The 7,422-nt window shown below is 32.6% G+C and overlaps 1 long non-coding RNA gene and 1 pseudogene across 1 annotated transcript; one reads left to right on the top strand and one right to left on the bottom strand.

Annotated features, from left to right (window-relative positions):
- Nucleotides 1-853: 853 nt before the first annotated feature.
- LOC119601447 lies at nt 854-1,326 on the bottom strand. Its single transcript, XR_005231231.1, has 2 exons — nt 1,271-1,326; nt 854-1,209 (listed from the first exon to the last, which is right to left on the bottom strand). It is a non-coding gene; the product is annotated as an uncharacterized LOC119601447 (long non-coding RNA).
- A 1,904-nt stretch (nt 1,327-3,230) lies between these two features.
- Nucleotides 3,231-5,599, top strand: LOC119601442 (annotated as a pseudogene).
- Nucleotides 5,600-7,422: the final 1,823 nt, after the last annotated feature.

A 7,422-nucleotide genomic window follows, 5' to 3' on the forward strand; every position in this document is an offset into this window, starting at 1 on the left:
CTAAGTTCTTGTGACTAAGCTACATGTTCTCGGTCGCCAATGATGTTTTTGTTCGCCAATGAAAATTACAATGTCTTACAGGCTAGCATTTTCTATACATCTCAATTAAGTTTCATATATTCTATTATTACAAATTAAATAATATAACTGAAAACCCAAAATTTAGCTATTGGTTTAATCGCCGTAGGATACTCCTTTATATGACCCTTGGATTAGTCAAAAAGTCACATTCTTCTCATCGAGTCAAAGTTGGCATAGTTTGTACGGAAATATTAGATTTTAACAGGAACATAATTTCTTGTTGGACGATTTGTAATTATGAATTCGATTTTTCGAAGTAGGAGTTCTGAATTTGTTATGCCATCGACTTTTATATGATGGAAGATTAGTATTGAGATTCCAAGGTAGGTTGCGGAGACAAAATTAATTAAAGAAATTGTTTTTGGACGGCTTCAATTCTTTTTGTATGGATTTCGTAATGTGGATCCCAAACAGCAGACGCATATTCTAAAATGTAGTCTCACAAAAGAGGTGAACAGCGTAAAAAAGTTGGAAATTTAAGCGATTTAATCAAGAAACCTTGTTGCGAATCGTCAAAGGTTCCTGGATTAAAGCTATATATATCTTACCTGTGTTAATTTTAGCCGTCAGAGCGTTGGTAGCCGCCTCGCTCCGATGGAGGTTTATATGGATAACCTCAATCATGGTCATCCATTTAAACTGTCTTCCAGTGTTGAAATATAAATCTGGCCACACGATCTTACTTCATTTTAATAACAACTCTGTTTTTTCCGATATCTATCCTTTCTACTTCTTTCTACTTCCTTTTTGTACCTCGAATAAAACACATTCATTAAAATACACTTTATATATTCAATAATTTCATAGAATTTTTATTACACCATCACAACAGGTAATGGGCCCAGAGTGTGCCCAATGAAATTAATTGAACTGTTTTAAAAGTGTCGGAGTTATATTAATGTTTTAAAATGGCTAAACTTATAAATTTCAGTTTGGAAAAATTTCTTTGCAGAGAGAATTATGCATCATGGGCTTTTGCCATGAAGAACCTTCATCAGAACGAAGAATTCTGGGATACCGTCAAAGGAATTTATCCTACAACCGGAATGAATGCGAGGGTGGACACCAGAGCAAAAAGAAAGATAATTTTGCTGGTTGATAAGATTAATTACGTCCACATTGAGAATGCTGTAACGTCAAAAGAAGTATGGGATAGTCTAAAAGCTGCATTTCAAGATTCGGGTCTTACGCGCCGTGTTGGGCTGCTTCGCCAACTCATAACCACCGGAAAAAATAAAAAGAAGAACAACAACAATAACCCCATGTCTATATTAGACAAATATTTATTATGCTAAACGTCAAATTGTTATCATGATAAAAAATTAGCAGGTACAGACGGCATTTATTGTTTAGACAACGTTGTCTTGATAACAAACGTCCTTTACAAAATTTGCATTTAATTTTAATTGTTTTTATATAATATAGCATTATTTCAATAAAATTATCTGTGGGTTGTCCTGATAAAATAAGCATTTTGTTACCCCTATTCATTAACATAAACAAAAAACTGACAATTTTTCTGCCGACGTTTTGTCAAGTGCCGTGATAAATACTTTTCTAATATAGACACGGGGTAAAAAATCACGACAAACTACAGATTGTCGTGATAAGAAGTCAGAAAAAAGGGAACATGGTTTTTGTACGGTGTATGTGGCAGGTGTAATTAATGTCAATGGTCGGTTAATAGCAAAGAATAAATAAGAAATGAAACTGTTGTCAAAAGTACCTAAGTCTACTGTCATCCGGTACCTAACTCTAAGAATGTATTAGTAGAATTCTCAAGTCAACATAGTTGCAAAAAATCGTATTGAAAAATATTGAAAAAAAAAATATTACATTTCAATTTATACTTTGAAGGGTTTCTTAAGATATTTTCCACATATTTTATCTACAAACATTTTATAAACACGTCTATTTGTTTTTTAATCTATAATATTGAAAAAATAAATTATTTATTTGAAATATCTTTTTCGTTTACCATACGAAAATTTACAACATTGTTTTTTTTAGTTTTAATTTCAACCAACAAAAATTCAATGTCAAAAAATAAAAAATATTTTTTTTTCGTTTGTAAAAAATATATAATTTTCGGGCTGTTAAATGTGTTTAAATTGTGCAAAAAATTTATAAAATATAATGTTAAGTGATAAAAAAATATTTCAAAGTGCTATTATCCTCAAATTTTCGCGAAAAAGTTTTGAAGTTTGGAGAGAGAATAACATTTTTACATATGTGTTGGATTTACACAGCACTCGTCTGTGAGAAGAGCGTAATGTTATTGTTGTAAAAAAATGACAGCGTTTCACTTCTTGTTTATTCTTTGGTTAATAGACTCAGGTGCAAGGGTACACATGACTATGCGAAAAGACTGGTTTGTAGATATAAAGCCTTCACAGATAAAAGAAATATATGTAGCCAACAGAGAAAAGTTGAAGGTATGGGAAACATTAACATCCATCTTCAGGCGCACGGTAAAGTCATTGACATAACAATTTATGATGTGCTTTATGTACCAGATATAACAGTGAATCTCCAGTCTGTAAGCCGAATTACACGCAATGGCTATAGCTTAGAATTTATGGGCGACAAATGTGTTACTCAGAGGCAGGGCACACTTAGAAAGGTGACTGCATCACTACAGCAAATACAACAATACAAAAACAACATATATTTTGTTTTTGTTCTAGAATCAGCGTATTGTCAAAATCAGCTGATATAAAAATAGCATAATTTTGTTATTAGTTTATTTTAATCGTGATAAAAAGTTTCCTGCACTATTTGTCGTAAGTCTACTCGTATACTACCAGAGAAATCTTCCTCACCTATTGCTAAAAAGCCACCAAAAAGAAAGGAAAACGATCACAGTACAAAAGAAGCCTTAAGCTCTGTTAAGACAGAATTCCCGTTTTCTTTTTGCTGGCGATCCTTATAGCACCATTACCTTGCGCGGTCTAAATTCTCTTCATATAGAACACACCATCAATACCCATACCGACAGTTTATCGGACTTTGATGTTCAAGGCAATTATCTAATATCCTGTGGTTATAGTTGTCGTCAAGGTACGTTGATCGTTTTCTAATGGTCTATGATTTACGTATGTTGCGTCTAGTATCACCCATACAAGTACTCCTCGATCCACAACTCTTAAAGTTTTTGCCCTCACAAGCTTCACGCCCAACCGCAATTCAATAATTTTTCACGTGACACCGAATTTGCCGATTCAGTACCCCAGTTGCCTATAGTACCCATAACCGACACCACATTCCCTTTATCGTCTATAGTATTGCCACGTTTGGTAACCGGATCACGTTGGTTTTCCGACTGGCCCACAGAATTATTGCGCTATCAATATCGCCCCAAGCCCATTGAACAGGATGTTTTGAATAACATGAAAATGCAAGGACCCATTGGTTATTCTCCCAATACGCGCACTTTGAGACATAATCAAATACCCTACATTTTGGAAAATGGTGCCGGCTTAAGTTCAGGCAGTGGTAATGGTCTTAATAATGCGGTCAAATCCTCTGACTCCGGGGTGAAAATTATACCAAGACGTTATCGCAAGGTGGAATTGAAATACACCAAATTGGGTACTCATGACTTTAATTTCGAACAACACAATCAAACTTGTTTTGCTAGCCTAGAGGCTACCTTGCCCAATTCCTATTGCAATGCCATGTTGCAGATTTTATATTTCATATAACCTTTGCGCCAGAAATTATTAAATCACAGTTATGCCAAGGAGTTTTGTTTATCTTGTGAATTGGGTTTTCTTTTCATATGTTGGATAAAAGTAGTGGTAAGTTTTGTTATTAATAAATTGCTGTAAAACAAACATTTTAGTGGACTTTGCTTTTAGCTTCTACACCTTGCCAGGCCAGCAATTTCTTAAGATCTTTTCGTACTGTACCCGAGGCCTCTGCCTTGGGCCTCATTTTATCCGATAGATCATTAAATATTAATTTAATTAGTTTAATACAGGTGGGTTTAGAAAACTAATTGTTTTACGTTTTTTATGTTTTGTGTTTTTTATTTCTTAGAATTGAAATCGTTTCATTTTGCATCAAATGCATTATGAAAATTTGGATTCTCATAAAAATAGCCATGTTTGTGGTGTACAATTTGTGGGCCATAGTTATGGTAAATATTTTTATCCATTTAAGATCAAGTAGTAAATTTTAGGAATAAAATGTTCACTTTTTCTTCTCTCACACGCTCCCTTTTAGGCAAACAACAATATGTAACATATTCGGAAGAAGCAAATACAGATTCCAATAAAACCGGTGCTGATATATATCAGGCAATTAATGTTAAACCGGGTAAGGATTATTGTAACAAAATAAGACTGAAGCCTAGAAACTATAGACTAGACTATACTATAGACTATACTATAGACTAGACTATAGACTAGACCATAGACTAGACTATAGACTAGTTTATAGACTAGACTAGACTATAGACTAGTTTATAGACTAGACTATAGACTAGATTAAAGACTATACTATAGACCAGATTTAGACTAAACTATAGACTATACTATAGACTAGACTATACTATAGACTAGACTATACTATAGACTATACTATAGACTAGACTATAGACTAGACCATATACTAGACTATAGACTAGATTATAGACTAGACTAGACACTAGACTATAGACTAGACTATACTATAGACTAGAGTATAGACTATAGACTAGATTATAGACTAGACTATAGACTAGACTATAGACTAGACTATAGACTAGACTATAGACTAGACTATAGACTAGACTATAGACTAGACTATAGACTAGACTATAGACTAGACTATAGACTAGACTATAGACTAGACTATAGACTAGACTATAGACTAGACTATAGACTAGACTATAGACTAGACTATAGACTAGACTATAGACTAGACTATAGACTAGACTATAGACTAGACTATAGACTAGACTATAGACTAGACTATAGACTAGACTATAGACTAGACTATAGACTAGACTATAGACTAGACTATAGACTAGACTATAGACTAGACTATAGACTAGACTATAGACTAGACTATAGACTAGACTATAGACTAGACTATAGACTAGACTAGACTAGACTAGACTAGACTATAGACTAGACTATAGACTAGACTATAGACTAGACTATGGACTAGACTGTTCTCTTTATTTTTAGATGTGATTAAGATGTCGTTTGTAAAGTATTGCATCAATTATTTTTTGTTGGGTTAGTGATACCGCTGATTTTTTTGAATAATCGGGCCTCATTTGACTTAGTCCCTATATAAACCTCTTATCCGAAAATTACTTAAAATGCCATAAGACTATTTCGAGAAAAAATTTGAAATTTTAAATTTGAATTTTTTATGTGTAGGAAATTAAAAATGTTCTTTATATTTTATTAAATTAATATTTTTTTAAAATAAAGGCAACATTAAATTCTGTTGAAAATTATATAATATTGTTAATTTATTATTTATTTTAAATATCATTAAATGGAAATGGTTTTTTGACGAGCATATTGTGATGAAGTTTTCGTAAAACTTTTGGACAAACTTGAGGGCATTTGTTGTTGTCGTAACAGTTCGACTGTGGCCGATAGTTCTTTCCTGAGGAAGATACAGTTGTCGCTGGGTGTTGAGGGGAACACATGGGATGAAGATACTATAATGAAATAAAAAAAAATATAACATCAAATTAATAAACAAAAAAATTTTGTTTTTTAACAATAATGGGCCTAAGATGCATGCCCATTATTACAACTTGGCAATAACTAAAGGTATGATTTTATAATGCAAATAACTCGTTTCTAGTTATTATAATTGTATTTTAGTAGGGATTTTATAGGGATAGGAAATTAATGAATAATACTTACATTTATAAAACAATTTTTTTTCATTTTTTTGGAGGCTATTGCTTTTGTTTTCTTCTCAAATTTGAGGCGATTATTTAAAAATCGTATGCGAAAAAAAATTCTACATTTGAAATAGAATTGTTTTACATGATCCGGCAGGTCTATCGACAAGCTTTGGCCACCAAATGCTGGCGAAGATTTACCAAGTCGGATATTTCGGTACCATTGATTCGGTAGAATACCTTTTCCAACTTCTTCACTTTTTCCAATAAATTGGTGGATGGTTTTTTTAAAGAACCCTTTGAAACTTCGTCGACCCAAGTGAATGTGTTTTCATGACATTGGTATTCCTCAAGAGTTAGCTTTCGAATCATATAACCGGATATATATTCAAGAGTATCCTCTTGAAGAATACCAATGTCTTCTAAATCTTCGCCGTCAAGGTCTTCCATCTGTGACGGGGTTGGTACCGAAGTTTCGAAATCATCAGTGAGGACTTCTTCCGATTCGAAGAAAACTTCTGGCAAACTTTCCAAGCGATTTAAATTGTTACTCGTCGAGTTGAGCCATTCCGTTTCGTCATTTTCCACATTCCCTCTGCCACTTAACTGTTCGGTATTTCGGGCTAAATGTTTAATGGTATAAAGGGTTATATAGTATTAAATGTAATATCAAACTTACCTAATATATACTTTCTTAGCCTATACTTAAAATCTTGCGGAGAAGGATGATCGTTCAATCCACCCTTGCTTCGAATCGCTCCAAAAAAGTGTTCCAGTATGTCTTGGTTTAGTCTGCTTGTTAAAATATACGTCATGCCAAACTTTTTTAGATATTCGTGGAGCATTACTAAGGCAGAATTAGTGATAAGAATGCCTTTTTGGAACAGTTCAAGGCTTTTTTTTCCTGGCACGATTGGAACGGACATAATTTGATTCATTTTATTTAACTTTTCCTTCTGATTTTCCAAATCATTCCCGTATGGTTCCTATAGGTATTTACGTTTATTTTAATATTATCTAAATCACTTACTTTGCCAGACGTATTCATCGACGAGTTAAGGACGTCAAGCATCCACAAAAGTGAAAACTTTATCCTCAGAATTTAAAGGGTGACGATACCATGGCTTATCTAAAGGGAAAATAGAATAAAATATATTTAATAAATAACGATCCATAACATCAAATAATATTATCTTATTGTAGAATCTTATTGTGTATCTTAGAGCTTATTATAGTGTAGTACAAAACTTAATCATAATTTATTCTTATTTTTAAAACAAATCTTAGTGAACTTAATGTTAAGTGATATTTCTTAAAGATTATAACGTGCATAATCGAGAAATTTTAAAACCGAATCTTAACTTAATTTGAATTTCTTAAACTTAATAAATTTTAAAATCGATTATACTAATTACCGGTTATTATTTAGATGACCAGTTGTTTAATATCAAAATACCTTGTACAAAGGCGAACACAAGAATCAACGA

Source organism: Lucilia sericata, unplaced genomic scaffold (genome assembly GCF_015586225.1).
Source record: "Lucilia sericata isolate MDLA Ls3-8-SP2 unplaced genomic scaffold, ASM1558622v1 Contig000164F_arrow, whole genome shotgun sequence".
Classification (NCBI taxonomy): Eukaryota; Metazoa; Arthropoda; class Insecta; order Diptera; family Calliphoridae; genus Lucilia; species Lucilia sericata.